The 15,030-nt window shown below is 39.0% G+C and overlaps 1 pseudogene; it reads right to left on the bottom strand.

Moving 5' to 3' along the window:
• Positions 1-2,869: 2,869 nt before the first annotated feature.
• LOC107731207 (cryptochrome-1-like) overlaps positions 2,870-15,030 on the bottom strand; it is a 21,031-nt pseudogene continuing 8,870 nt past the window's right edge.

Genomic DNA, 15,030 nt, shown 5'->3' on the forward strand with positions numbered 1-15,030 from the left:
AATAGGAGCCATGGACCACCACGAATAGAGAACAGGAAACGCTAGTGAGTTTCATTCTGATTCACTAAATCACGATGCCAGTTTAAGGATGGCAAAAAAGTTTTCCATTGCATTTTTTGTCATACTTGTGTATTCAAGGCACATGGCAATCTAAAAACAAGAGTAGGTGCTGCAGTGGCTCCCGGAGAGGCCAAATTTCCCTGCTTTTCGAGGGCCCAGGACATCTCAACCCTTTTTTCCCCTTCATGTTGTGTGCCAAGCCTAGAGAACAAAATTGGGCTGTGTGAATGAAACTCACAGTCCCCACAGACTCTGACAATTATGAGAAACCGAATACAAAACAGAAACAATGCTGAATTTAAATTTTACTCAGTTTTCTTTATTTTTTATCAGGTTCTCTTAGCCAACTTTTTGGACAAATGACCTACTAAAGTTTGCAAACTTCATTACATTCACAGAACAGCAATAGCAGTTGCTGCTTGAGGAAAAACAGAGAGTAAAATGCTCAAATCTTGTTTTCATCACTTTCTTTGCGTTATGAGAAAAACTAAACAAATTCTCAAAAACTATGTGGAATTCTGTATAAACACAGCTATGCACGGGACAAGCCCACGCAATGCCCAATGGATTTTTATAAGCATCAACCACGCCCTCCAGTGGTCGCAGATACTCATTGCATTCCCACAAAAGTAGCTTACTTTTACTTAATGTTGTTATTATATATGGAGGACCAAACCTGCAAAAATTACAAATAAATATTGTAATATAAAATAAATAAAGGATTTAGAATTTTTACTTGATACAGCAATTCCAATTGAATATAGTCATTAATTTTTGTATTGTTCCCTTTAATTATTTTGTTACTTTTTGTTCATTTTTATGATCAATAATTTATTTATATATATATATATATTTATTTTGTCCTGCATAATCTGGTCAGACACATACACACACATGCAAAAAGACTCGGAAAAACAAATCCAGTTTCAATCAGATTTACTTTTACAACTGTTTACAGACTTGAAGGACAAGATTTAGACTTGACGTCACATTTATTTCACAGAAAAGAAATAAAAACAAAATTCAAACAAATACACAACTCAAATGGGGAGAAAACAGAAATGGTTCACTTCTTCCGCTGGAACAAAAAACAAACTATAATAGCACAGAGATATTACAGTCAAAAAGCACTGAGGTTTCTACAATTATATCAAAACATTCACATATAGAACTGAACACTTCTCCTGGTCGGCAAAAGCAATAGAGATGTCATGGTGTCAAAGCAGATCCAGCTATACAAACACAAATTCAGACCCAATAGCTTTAGTCCAGTTCCGTGAGAGGTTGCCAGATCATCATGATAAACAACCAAACATGAACTCAAGGGCCCATATCTTTATATACATGGTCTAGTTATGCACAATAGTTGTCATTAGAGCATGTGTGTTTACTGTAAACATTGTTGTGCATTTTTCAGAATTCTCAGTTGTTGTGGCTAATATTTCTTTGTACTGAATAAAAAAACGTTTTTAAAGAATTTTTCTTCAGATAGCACATATATATTCCCAAACTGATCATTTATTTTTAGTGTAATTTAACAAAGAGGCCTATATTTGTACTTCTGAATTTTTTATTTATTTTTATTTCTTGACAATATGGTAAAAAACCAACAGCTAAATTAAATGATATTTGGTCAGTAGGGGGCATTTGGTATAAAGCATTTGTGGCCAAATACAGAGGCTAAATATTTTCAGAATCCTAATTATCACAATGAAAAAAAAAAAAGTGATTAGTCAATGTTTTGCATATTTAAAAATGTGATAAGATTAATACTGTCAGATGATGCTTTTGCTTTACCTGAACATGCACAAACAGATGAATTTATTTCAAATACTTAAGAATTTTTAAAATAAAAAAAATGCATGTATAATCTGCTAAGAAGTCTTAAGGGTCACAGATACAACAGGGTGCCTTCATTTCCATACATTTCCTTCCTAAAGATCCATAAAGCTTTATTTCATAGATGTACTGTAGTGATCGATGTTGAGCTAGGAAAATGTTCTTTTCCAGTGTCATTTCCTGGCTTTGGCAGAGTTTAGGTTGGCGTTTTTAATCAGTGTTTAAGGCCTGACCGCGAAGATCAGCTGTCTGTGTGTGTCTGCCAAGCATGACAATGAAGAAGATACTGTAGCTAATCTACAGATGCATTTAATGGGCCATTGTAGCCCATTTAAAGACATTCAAGAACCACATTCCACCACAGCTCTGTCCCTGATCAAATTTACAAATGGGTTCAAGGTTAAAAACATGAATTTAAAATCAGTTAAGCAACAATTTTATGTAGATGATTTTAAAATGTAGAAATCTTTAAACCCTATTTTAAATTGTCAGCTCTGCTGGTATTTAATATTTATTATATATGGATTTTCTGAGTAAACACTAATACATTGAACTGGCAAAGAACGAAACACCAATATATAAAATATACCTGTATACATTTTTCTGTTTACAAAAAGTGGCACGTACAAAAGTGTTGCGTGATGGTTGTAGTTTGTGGTTCCAACCTATGGCTGGTGCTGGTGCCAATCAAACTGTAAAAATCCTCACAAAATCCTAGCTGCAATGAGTGTACAATAAAGCTCAGCTTTATCATGCTTGGTAAAAGCTGATAAATATATCCCACTTGGTATGGTTCACTTGAGATTAAATAAACTCTAACCTGTGCAAAGATGGGCAAAAGAGAAAGACAGGGGTTTACCAAGGAAAAATCTTTTTATGGTTGTTTTTGTCTGTCAATAGACTTTTTAAAGCAACTGAATTTCATTAACTGATAAAAATAAATTCTCAGTTAAGAATTTAACTGAGGGAAAAAGAGATGGGGGAAAACGGAAGAAAAAACTAAAATAAAATAAATCCCCAAACATGACTTGTTTAAAGGAAACCAGATTTAAAGTCAGTTCCCTTCAGACTGCGGTCTTGGTTTGAATCTGCTCTGCTCAGTACGATGATACGTCCATCTAACTCTTCTGGAAAAAGAACAGAAAAATATCAATCTTAAATACAATGTATGATTTCTTAATATTTATATATCAAGGATTGAAGTGAGTTATATTTACCATACTCGACTGGTTCCCGCTGGTAGCATGAACCGACGTGACCTCTGCAATTTGCCGTTGTAACTTGTGAGAGGTGGAGAGGGTGTCATCTTCATCGTCAAGATCTCGTTCCGACTCCCGTTCCCTCTTACCTGTCACACTTCCTCCTGAGTGCAGCAGGTGTCCTGCTGAACACCACACAGAATGTTGTAAATAGGGATATATTAACTGTATGATATATTAACTGTATGATACTCATGTAACATGCAGTAGACATTTCCATGACTGTTACCTGAATGTTGTGGACCTGTCATGTCGTGTGAGACATTACATTTGTAAAGTCGACTGCTGTGCCCTGTGTCGGGCATGTGGTGGTATCCTGGAAAACAAGCAAGAGGAAAAAAAACTGCATGAGAAAACAGATCTTATGCTGCTAATTTTGCAATTAACAATCATTTACATCAGTAAATCTATTAGTGTATTAAAGTGTGAAAAGTGACACCTAATTGCTGCCACTGCTGCTGTTGTTGTTGCTGAATTCCACTTGGTCCCTGATGCTCTTCACTGTCAAAGTTCAGCAGAATACTTCCACTCCTGCTACCACTGGAACCGCCTGACACAGTTGGTGCTTTTGGGATGTCAAAAAGTCAATTTGTGTCACATCAGTATGTACATGACATGCAAAAAAACTAAAACAAACATGAATTGTTCCCACGACTTAAGTCTGTAGTTTTACATGTATTTATTATATTATCCTTTACTTAGTCTTCAATTATTAAAGGGATAGTTCACCCAAAAATTAAAATTCTGTCATTAATTACTCACCCTCATGTCATTCCAAACCCATAAGACCTTTGTTTATCTTCAGAACACAAATTAATATATTTTTGATGAAATCCGAGAGCTTTCTGACCCTGCATAGACAGCAAGAGAACTAGCACATTCAAGGCCCAGAAAGGTAGTAAGGACATTGTTAAAATATTCTTATATATCGTGAACGCGCGTCGAAGACTGACACGGAAGAGAAGAAATTGTCAAATAAAGTCGTTGTTTTTGTTTTCTTGGCACACAAAAAGTATTCTCGTAGCTTCATAAAATTACAGTTGAACCACTGTTGTCACATGGACTATTTTAGCGATGTCCTTACTACCTTTCTGTGCCTTAAAGGGTTACTCCACCCCAAAATGAAAATTTTGTCATTAATCACTTACCCTCATGTCGTTCCAAACCCGTAAAAGCTTCGTTCGTCTCCAGAACTAGAGGTCTGCTACCCGACCCGAGCCCGACGGGTCCCGAAATACTTTCGGGTTGGGTTAGGGTTAATGTTTAATGAATAGCTTCGGGTTCAGGTCGGGCTCGGGTTTATAGCTAAACTAAAACTATATGCAGTAGCCTGGCAGATGGACAGATTCTGACGATGTCTTTCATACTTTTCTGGGCCTTGACAGCGTTATTTACTTGGCAGTCAATGGGACAGTCACAAAATATCTTAAATTGTGTTCCGAAGACGAACGAAGCTTTTACGGGTTTGGAATGACATGGGGGTGATTAATGACAAAATTTTCATTTTGGGGTGGAGTAACCCTTTAAACATGGTAGTTGCATTGCGGTCTATGCAGGGATAGTTTTGGGTGAACTATCCCTTCAAAGATAAATTCCTTGGTTTAAAAATAGAATTGCTTTTAAATGAGCCAAAAAGTTGTTAACCTTTATTTATTAGCCTTCTTAAAACATTTAAGAAAAAAAAAAACGCCGATAGGCTTAAAGTAAAAGAAGTTGTCATTTCTTTGTCTGCAATCTCAAATGAAGAGGAAAAAAATTATATTCACTTGGTGTATTGGTCCCGGACTGCTGTTCCCCTGGGGAGTACGCCATCCCATTCCCATTCCCGTTGTGTGTGGATGGTACGGAGGCCAGAAGTCCTGGTAAAATAGAATGTAGAATTATCTTCTACTGCTACAATGTACCATTTAAGCATTTGCTAGAACTTCTAGCATTACAACTGCATGTAAGGCTTGTTTTCACTGATAAATATGATTGCATGTAAGATAAATAGTTGCTTGCTAATAGAAGACAGTGAAATTCTTGCCAAGTCCTCTGTAGCGTGAAAGCTGTTGGTAGATCTGCTTCATCCTCTCGATGTTGAGGCGGCTCGCTTCAGCATGGTTCACCATGGGTTTGGGGTAGTGGACACCGATGATGCACTTGGCAGCGGCCTGCACAGAGTCTGGGGCGTTCCAAGGGTCATAGATATATTTGGCAGGGAATCCTCTGAGAATAGGTAAATATCGTCTGAAAGAACAAAGAGAGATTAAACCACAGTCTCATCATAAACATGAGGAAGGTTATGCGAAATGGTTATTGGGTTCCCATGTTTGAACAAGCAGGTACAAAAAGAACGACACGGTTTCTCAGATTACAACAAGCAGCTTGTGCTAGGGATTAATTTACAGGGATCTCAAAATGGTATTTTTGTAATATCATAAATGTGAACGTATAGATATGTGCCAATTCATACTACAAATAAAACGGTCAGCACACCACCATATAGTAACGACAACAAAATAACAAATGGAAAAGAACTGAACAATTCAAGCGCTACTGAAATCAGGACTTGCGTCTCTCCTCCAGGTCCCAGGGACAGAAAAGGCCACCTACCTAAGGTGCTCCACCTTACCAGAGCATGGGGACGGAGGGCTGCAGGAGGCACGGCTCGCAGACAGGCGGACGCAGTTTAAACAGGACAACAGGTCCCGCCTGTGCTGAGACGCTTCGGAGATTCCTACTACAACACGCATTAGAAAGCAGAGGCAGTGACCAGGCCCTCCCGATCCAATGACACAGCACCCCCATCCCACCCGCTTCAACAAATCGAAACTCAGGGCTGAGTGAGAGGTTAAGGTTCGCTCCCTGCCCCTCGCACTGCCACTGATCGCTTTTGAGACGACAGTGATCCCAAGCCAAGGCAGAGAAACCTGTTAGCCGCCAAAGGAGAAACGAAGTATACTGTTCTCCGCTGCTGGGTGGCCCCCTCGTTTTGCCAAAAGAGACCAGAACCCTTTTGCCAGGAACAGTCACATCCTGCCTGAATAAGCAAACGGCCAGAAACACGTTACATGTACAGAAGCAGATTTGAGAAATTACTAGGTGACCTATGAACCGCGAGTGACTTCGTTGGGACGGGGTTCAACAGACTCGCGTTCTCTTGCACAGGCAGGGCTGCATTCAACGCCTAGAGGACTGCTAAACATTTCAAAAAGAGTCTGATAAGGAGGAGTTGTCCAGAGCTAGACTGAAGTCTTTGTGCCCCACCTCCCATCATGCTCTCTGGGGAATGCAATGTGGCTCTCTATGCATTGAAAACAGGCCAGGCTTCGTATGTATTTCCCTACCAAGCGGTTAAAATCCCTTTTGATGAAACAAGATGCTACAGAGCTAAAGAACAGGCTACTGCATTTCCCGCTGATAAAGCATCAAGCTTCAACCACATTCACAGCTAACAGGTTTCCAAATGCTTTGGCTAAGAATGGCTTTCGTCTTAAAAGCAATCAACCACAATTCACAAAGGGGAAAGGGAAAGCTGAACTTTTCACCCAATCCGTGAGACGACCACACAGAAACACAAAAACATACAAGCTTTGGGCTAACGTGCGTATGAGCTATGGCAAATACGACGACAGCAATGTTTACAAGCAGACATCTATTTCTTGAAGGGACCTATAACGAGGACAATGTGTTGGGAAAGTACCAAAATCTTTGAACACCAAATTCTGAAACTGGAAGGCCTTAGATGGAAAAGTTAGAACACAAAGAGACTACCTGGGACAGGCTTGCTTTCTTGACTAATTCATGTTGGAATTCATGTCTGGACCTTAACTGATACTTTTCAGCATGTCAGTCATATATAAAACACATGCTGCCATGTAGTACAATGAAAGTTATGCATATGACCCCCAAATGTCTAAAATCTTCATGAATGTAGGAATTTCCCTTCCAAACGACCCCAAAATTCTTCACATTTCTTTAATGGATTTTTTTTTTTAATTGAGTTTCTTTAAAAAAAATGTTTTCCTCATTCTATTAAAATGTCCTTCTATGTTGTTAATCTTTTAACGCATTCTAGCTTTTAAACAACAGCCTTTTCAGCCTGGAATTGGTGTGCATTTTTAGAAATGTTACCAACCTAATGAAATCGCCGTTAGGGTCAGTGCGCCTGCCGAAACCCACTGGACAGTAGCAATGAAAGAACTGTTGAAAGAAAGAGCTACAGGAGAGCCACATCCAGCTGCCTGCATTTACACTCCAGTCAGCATCCAATAGGAGCTCCTCGAACACCTGTCAATTATAACTACCATTATTCTCCAGCCAATCAGAGATGGTGGTTAAGCAGTCATTTAGAACTATTAAACACAGACCTTTACACTACAGTTTTAAAGTAGGGGTCAGTCTGTAATTTTTTTTTCATGACATGGAAATAAAATTCCTCTACAACCACGGCTGATGAAAAGTAGGTCACTCTATTGTCATTACTAGTGTGACCTAAACAAGGTCTCAAATCCATCAAGCATATTATTTTTATATTCCGTTATAACAGAGGACAGCAACCTTTCTGAAATGAAGTGCCATTTTTAAATTCACCCTTCAAAAATTCATATACAATCCTAACTAAACATGCTCTTCATGTATTCAAAGTATTATTCTGAGAACAAAAAGTAGACCACACTGCATCACCGCCATGAGCACAACTTATACTGTGTAATTCAACTGACTCACGGAAAGCAACCCACTGAAAGTGCAGCACAGATCAACCTGTTTTGACTCAAAATGGTGTGACTGCATCTAGTATCACTGGAATGGGTTGCACATATAAATGGAGCCGCTCTGTGCTATTCAGTTAATAAAAGAGGTTGTAAGAAGTACTTTGTCATTCAGATTGACAACATTTGTAATATTATATTTATAATGATATTTTTTCTCAAATTTTCATCCACAGACTCCCTAACACTCCCTTATAGTCTTCTGGGGCTCCCTGAAACCCAGTTTTAAAATCACTGCTTTATCAAATAAAAAAAAATTTAAAAATGTTTATCTCCCATGTGTAAGAGATGCACCTTCATGCCCTCTTCCCAACTGATCCACAGGTCTCCACGAGTGAGAAAACAAGCGACAGCATGACGGGCCAAGTGGTGGATCCAGCCCTCCTGCCTCAGCTGGGTCATAATGGCATCAATCCATGGAAAACCTGTCTTAGCTTCAGCCCATTTGGCCAAAGCCTCTGGGTTCTTGTCCCAGGGAATGCGCACACAGATTGGGTTGCCTTCCATCTTATCAAATCGAGGGTTGGTGGTGGCAGCAGTGTAGAAAAATTCCCTCCACAGAAGTTGACCATACAGGGAAAGCGGAGGAGTGCTGTTTTTCTTTACCTGCAAGGAGAATTTCACACAAATCTAGATATATTTGTTTACACTTATTAAAAATAGACCTGAACTCCCAGCGAAAACGAACTGTATAATTATACAAGATGCAATATATACCATTATTGTCTAACCCTAATACTGATACACCATCATTAAAAAGTGAAACAATGCAATTATACTTGGTTTATACACAGATGGATAGTGTAGAGTCATGTCTGTACCTTCCTATAGAGGTCTGTGAGTTTGAAATAGAAGAGGCGGCAGGAGAGGCAGCCGAAACGGAGGTAGGGACTCAGGCCAGTCGGACTGGCTAGCAAAGAGTTGGCATTCATTCTGGGTCTTTCAAAATTTGCAACCCAAGCCTATAAAAACATTTAGGAGGGAAAATATAAAGTTTGGTATGCTATTAACAAGCACATGATGCAGTACATGTTTTTGTAAATTTTACAATTTTTTCTTTTAATTTTCACTTTCAATCTGTCCTTATATTTCTTAGTTCTTTTAAAGACTGATATACATTAACTTATTGTATCTGCAAAACTTCCACCAATTCATCAATAACTGCAAAACTGGGCTAATAACTGCACAGTACACAGTAAAAATCATGGTTGTAACAACACTTCGTTGTATTTGTTTTAGCTGTTAAACACCACCAGGCATATGGCTGCAGGTAATCCGAGTTTGAGAACTGTTCTGCATCTATATATGATCACACCTTTCGCTCCAGATGCCTTTCAATCCTTGTTAATGCTTCTGTGTCACCTCCTGGCCAGACAGCAGAAGGTAGTCCCTCGATGTCAAATCCTGAGTCAAGATAATGTAGGTTAAAAAACAATGCTAACCTTGCATAACTTGATGGGTTCTTGTATTGCAGTTTACGAAACTCATGCATTTGTGTTAGGTCACAGGAAATGGATACAGTGTGATGTTATCATTCAGGTCAAGTCTACTTCATTTTAACAGTGTCATTTACTCACCCTCACGTTGTTCGAAACCTGTATGGGTTTCTTCAGCTGAACACAAAAGAAGATATTTTGAAGAATGTTGGTAACCAACTTCCACAGTATGGAAAGAAATATTTACGGAAGTCAATAGCTACCAGCAACTGATTGGTTACCAACATTCTTCAACATATTTTCTTTTGTGTTTAAATTCATACAGGTTTGGAACAACAGAGTAAATGATGAAAAAAATGATATATATATATATATATATATATACATATATACATGACCCTGGACCACAAAACCAGTCTTAAGTCGCTGGGGTATATTTGTAACAATAGCCAAAAATACATTGTATGGGTCAAAATTATAGATTTTTCTTTTATGCCAAAAATCATTAGGATATTAATTAAAGATCATGTTCCATGAAGATATTTTGTAAATTTTCTACTGTAAATATATTAAAACTTAATTTTTGATTAGTAAAATGCATTGCTAAGAACTTTTCTCAATATTATGTTTTTTTTTGCAACCTCAAATTCCAGATTTTCAAATAGTTGTATCTCGGCCAAATATTGTCCTATCCTAACAAACTATTCATCAATGGAAAGCTTATTTAGTCAGCTTTCATATGATATATAAATCTCAATTTCGAAAAATGGACCTTTATGACTGGTTTTGTGGTCCAGGGTCACATATATATCTATATATACTGTATATATAAATTAACTCAATAGTTAAAGCTTTATTCAGCTCACCAAGTTCTTCTAGCGATGGCACACCATATTTGTCTCCATGGTCTTCAGAGAGGTGTGACGCAGCAGCCCATAATAGTGTTGGAGAGGGTTTCCACTGGCATCTCTGGTGGATCCATTCGGCTGATCAGCGTCTGGAACCGTTTGTAAGTGAGGGGAGGCTGACCACCATTTAGTTCAATGATCCTGAAATTATGTGGAGGGTAAAGTGTCAGTGTCTTCCTGTTTGCCCCCATCCATCCCACATGTACAGTTCACATTTCACAAGCTTTAAAACTCTTATTTGAAAAAGTAAGGAGACAATTTCTAGATGTTCTTTCAAGAACTTAATGTAAAGAAAAGCAAAGCTAATGGTACAGCTGACATTAGATATTGATCAGGTGGAGATCATTAAAGCTGAGGGGTGTCATTTTTAAACATAAATATCAAACATGCTTCCTGAAGTCTCCTCAAATGTCGTTCAGTTGAACAAAAGTTACTGTTTCAGGCTAGTAGGATGCTAGAGTGTTCACACTTTTTAGGGAAATCAACCTATAAATGGATTACTTACAGTTGCACATTAAGCAGGTATAGGAAACAGTATTTAAAATGTAACTTTTTAAATTTAAGGAAATGAGCTCTTACTTATCAAGGTTGTATAGGGTGTGTGAGATCTTGACTACGACTTCAACCCCAGCCTCCATCGCAAGCTTTTTAATAGCTGCAGCCCTCTACTTCCCAAACGGTTCTGAGTCATACTCGAAGGTCAACCTGGATATTTTCCATTCCTGCAGGATATGATCACAAACACTAGATAATTACTCAAAACCGCCGATGCAGTGGATTAAACTAAACCGGAATGTGTGGCTTTCAGAAAGACATGAAATTAGACAAATCATTGACATTTTTTTTTGTGATACCATATTGATAGAGATATTTTAAACTGAATAATTCTACCTTGAAAAGGCGTGGAAAAACATTGGCTGGTTGTCCTCGGATGACAAAAAGGCGGGAATTGAGTTTTCTTAGATTGGAATCAAGATCATCCAGGCACTGCAGGAGAAATCTGTCAGGAATAAATTTAACATTAAGTGTTCATGATATAATTCTACAATAAAAAGGTATGGTAAAGTCTAGTTAAACATAGCTAAAAAAAAAAGGTAAAGTCTAAACATTTAGATATATAAAAAATAAAAAAAATTGAGCAGAAGAGGTTCATTTGAGCTTCACCAAACGTTACTGACCAATCCTGATATAGGAACTATTGCCATCCACCACTTTATCAAAAAAGTCCTGTATAGGTATTTTTGTATTATCTTTCCACCATAAAGGCACATCCACATCAAATGGACTGATTCTAATAAGAGTCATCGATAAGAGTATATCGATAAGCACATTTGTTTATAAAGTATTTTATTTTACATTTTACGATTGTCTACACTGTTTCAGATTCCAAAATATAGCGAACAGTTTAGAGACTAGATGGTACTGGGATGTCCTGATTTGACTTGACCAGGTACGTGGCCTGAAACGTTTGAGAACTACTGGTCGGAAGGAGGGACTTTGTAGAAAACGAAGTGTTTGAGAGAGGCAGGGCATAGAGGACCTACAATAATGTACAGTATTTGAAAAATAATGTGTTTTTTGAACATTAAAGCATGTCAACATATTCTGTTACACCAAATACACAAACTAATGATCTTTAAAAAAGTATTATATGACCCCTTTAACTTTATTAAACTTTGAAAGAACTTTGTTCTTTCATTATGAGGTTATAGTATTTATCTGAAAGGCCCGTCTGACCTTCTACCGGTGTCTGTTATTTGGTCCTAGAGTCCTGCCTGAGCCCAAAGACAGACTATCTGCAACCAAAGCCCTGATTAGAGACCAGACAGGGACAAAGCTCCCTATGCTCCAGATACTGGCTGACCGGTGGACACACTCTCACACATAACTGCACAAACTCCACCAGCACACACATACAAACGCACACAGTGACACCTCCATTCATGAAACCCAAAAGAATAAGACAGAACACAAAAACTAATAGCTATTGGGGAAACTCAAACCTAATTTCCAGAGCTCTGCCCTGTCATACATTATTCCTTATGTAACTGGCCTGGCCTAGATTTGCAGTGCGCATGGTCTCCAACACTGGAGGGCATAAAATTAGCCCAGTGACCTCTTTTCAACACAACAACACTCTCTCAGCACCTAAGAAACGACTTGTATCCTTGTATTCTTTCCCCCGGATCACGTGAAAACAGCCGTGAGACAATAAGAGGTTCAGTCTTTTAAAATAAAGTCTAGAACTCAATTTCTGGCCATGACAACTAGTGAAAAACTATCCGTCCAGCTTCTAGGAAACCAAGATAAGTTATGGCCTACAGTTCATGATATCAGTTACTACACAAAATGGGTAACGTCTCCAGTTACTATCGTAACCTCGGTTCCCTGAGAGTGGGAACGAGACATCACGGAGACATTTCTCCGTTATGGGAACTCCTTCCCTTCCAACCTTTCCTGAAGTCCTATTGGCTCACGCCAGTCCAAATGACTGGCCAATTGTCGCGAAGTATGCAAATCGCATGCAAATACTGACGCGCTCGAGAGGCAGTATAAAATGTGGTGCACACGACAATTACGTCAGAATCTGATACTGAACGCCGCATAGCTGGTCGAGCAGCGAACACGGCGACCTTCATGATGTCTCGTTCCCACTCTCAGGAAACCGAGGTTACGATAGAAACCGGAGACGTTCCCTCTCGAGCTTTCACGAGACATCATGGAGACATTTCTCCGTTATGGGAACGATATTCAATCCCGCCGTGAGAAAGGCTACGAGCAGCCTGTACAAGTAGCGAAGATAGAACACACAATTCCCACAACCAGTAGCAACGCTTGTTAGGCGGGCTCGCAGCTGATAGGTGGAGACAAGCCAATGAGCGTCTAAAGCCCAGGTATACGAAATTTGCATATCTGGTCAGTGATAACGTATGCTGCGCTGAGAAACAGGGCAGAAGCAACAACAACCACAGTATTGTGAGGGGGGGCTGCACAGAGATAACGGTGTTAAGCAGCAGTATAACACATAAGATGATGATGGTACACCAATCGAATTAGACATTGAATAGCAGGAGCTGCACTGAGTACAGGGCAGACAACAGCAACAATAGCATATAGGGCTGTGCAGAGTAATTACTGTGCGAGGCAGCAAACACACATGAATAGAGGTAGCATAAGCGTGAATCAGTCACTCACCGGCAGCACTTGGGAGGCTAAGGACTGAGCATCCAGCTTGTAAATGACAAATCCAGTCACGGGTGCTTCATCTTTTAATCTGGTGAATTAGCTCGCTTTAACATTCAGTCAGATCACACTGTATGCAGTCAGTAGGAGGAGAACTGAAAGACAAGCTCTGTGACCAGAATGTCTGATTGTCTTCTGAGACCGAAGCATCTGCTGGTTGGCGACTTGGCCTACTTTCCTCTTGACTGACTGTTATGGCACTGGATTGATCAGCATACATGCCATGTGGTCAGATTACCTCATGTGTGGGTATTCACTGGTTTAAAATAGAAACGCATATCTGACTGCTCAGTGCTCACATCCCATTGTAATGAAAATTTTAAATCCTTTTAGTGAAAGCAACAGAACTCAAAAGGAGCGTTTCTTAATTTTAACCACTGTGTAAATCAGCAGTTCTCAACTGGTTTTGCTACAGGACACAAATTTACATTAAGCATAAAATTGTCACCCAACAGAGTACTAAAATTATTTGTAATATTACCAAGAACTTCATAAACCCAGCAATACACAATATTTTCTACAATAACGCATATTAACAATCCATTTTGGGCCATCACGACAGTATTTATATAATTTTTTACCTCTGATCCACCGCAATGTCCAACTGTCCTGAGCGCGTTCACAACATCCAGCGCGTGACATCAAATAAATACTTCTAAATATATTTAGATCATTGCAGTGCCAGTGAACACATCCGCAATCTCTCTGCACTGTGTAAATAATGAGTGACGTATACGCGCGACAGATCGCTTCCGCACATGCATCTACTATCATAGATATGTATAGATGCCCTATTCGACCGCTCCAGATACGTTGACGCGTCCGCCATTTTGGAACGTATTGCGGCCCATAGAAACAGTCACTAATGAGGCATCTACTTATATATATCTATGTCTACTATGCCAGAGCACGTACACTGGTCACGCGCCGGATGTTGTGAACGCGCTCAGACATTGCGGTGGATCAGAGGTAAAAAAATTATATAAATACTGTTCAGTTTCTTGCACAGACCGATTGTTTCGTGTCTTAAGACCTCAATGTATCGTCACGAGCGATTTGGTTTTGTCTGTGTATGTTTTTTTTTTACTCTCGAAGCCGTGGAGCCCACTGACTGCCATTATTAGACTGATAGACTGCAACGGTTTGAGTTAAAAAATCTTTGTTTGTGTTCTACTGAAGAAACAAAGTCACCTACATCTTGGATGCCCTGGGGGTAAGCAGAAAAACAATTTTATTTTTGGGTGAACTATCCCTTTAATACATGGCTGCTGTGTTTACAGCGGTAACCAAGGAAACGCTGTATCACTGTTCTATAAGCGCCGCCTGCTGTCAGAGAGTGAATCTGCGTCTCATTCAGCCCAACTGCTGTTTCTGTTTCATACAGATGTTTTATGTAGCGTAATTTCACAAAGCTAAAGTCAGATTTCGAAATTAATATAAATCAAACATTGCACTTTTTTTCAATTCATGATTAAAATGCAGTGGTTGCCTCGGTTGCCTCTTGGCTATGAAAAATCAAGGTGCAACACAG

Source organism: Sinocyclocheilus rhinocerous, unplaced genomic scaffold (genome assembly GCF_001515625.1).
Source record: "Sinocyclocheilus rhinocerous isolate Xijiao unplaced genomic scaffold, SAMN03320098_v1.1 scaffold1600, whole genome shotgun sequence".
Taxonomy (NCBI): Eukaryota; Metazoa; Chordata; class Actinopteri; order Cypriniformes; family Cyprinidae; genus Sinocyclocheilus; species Sinocyclocheilus rhinocerous.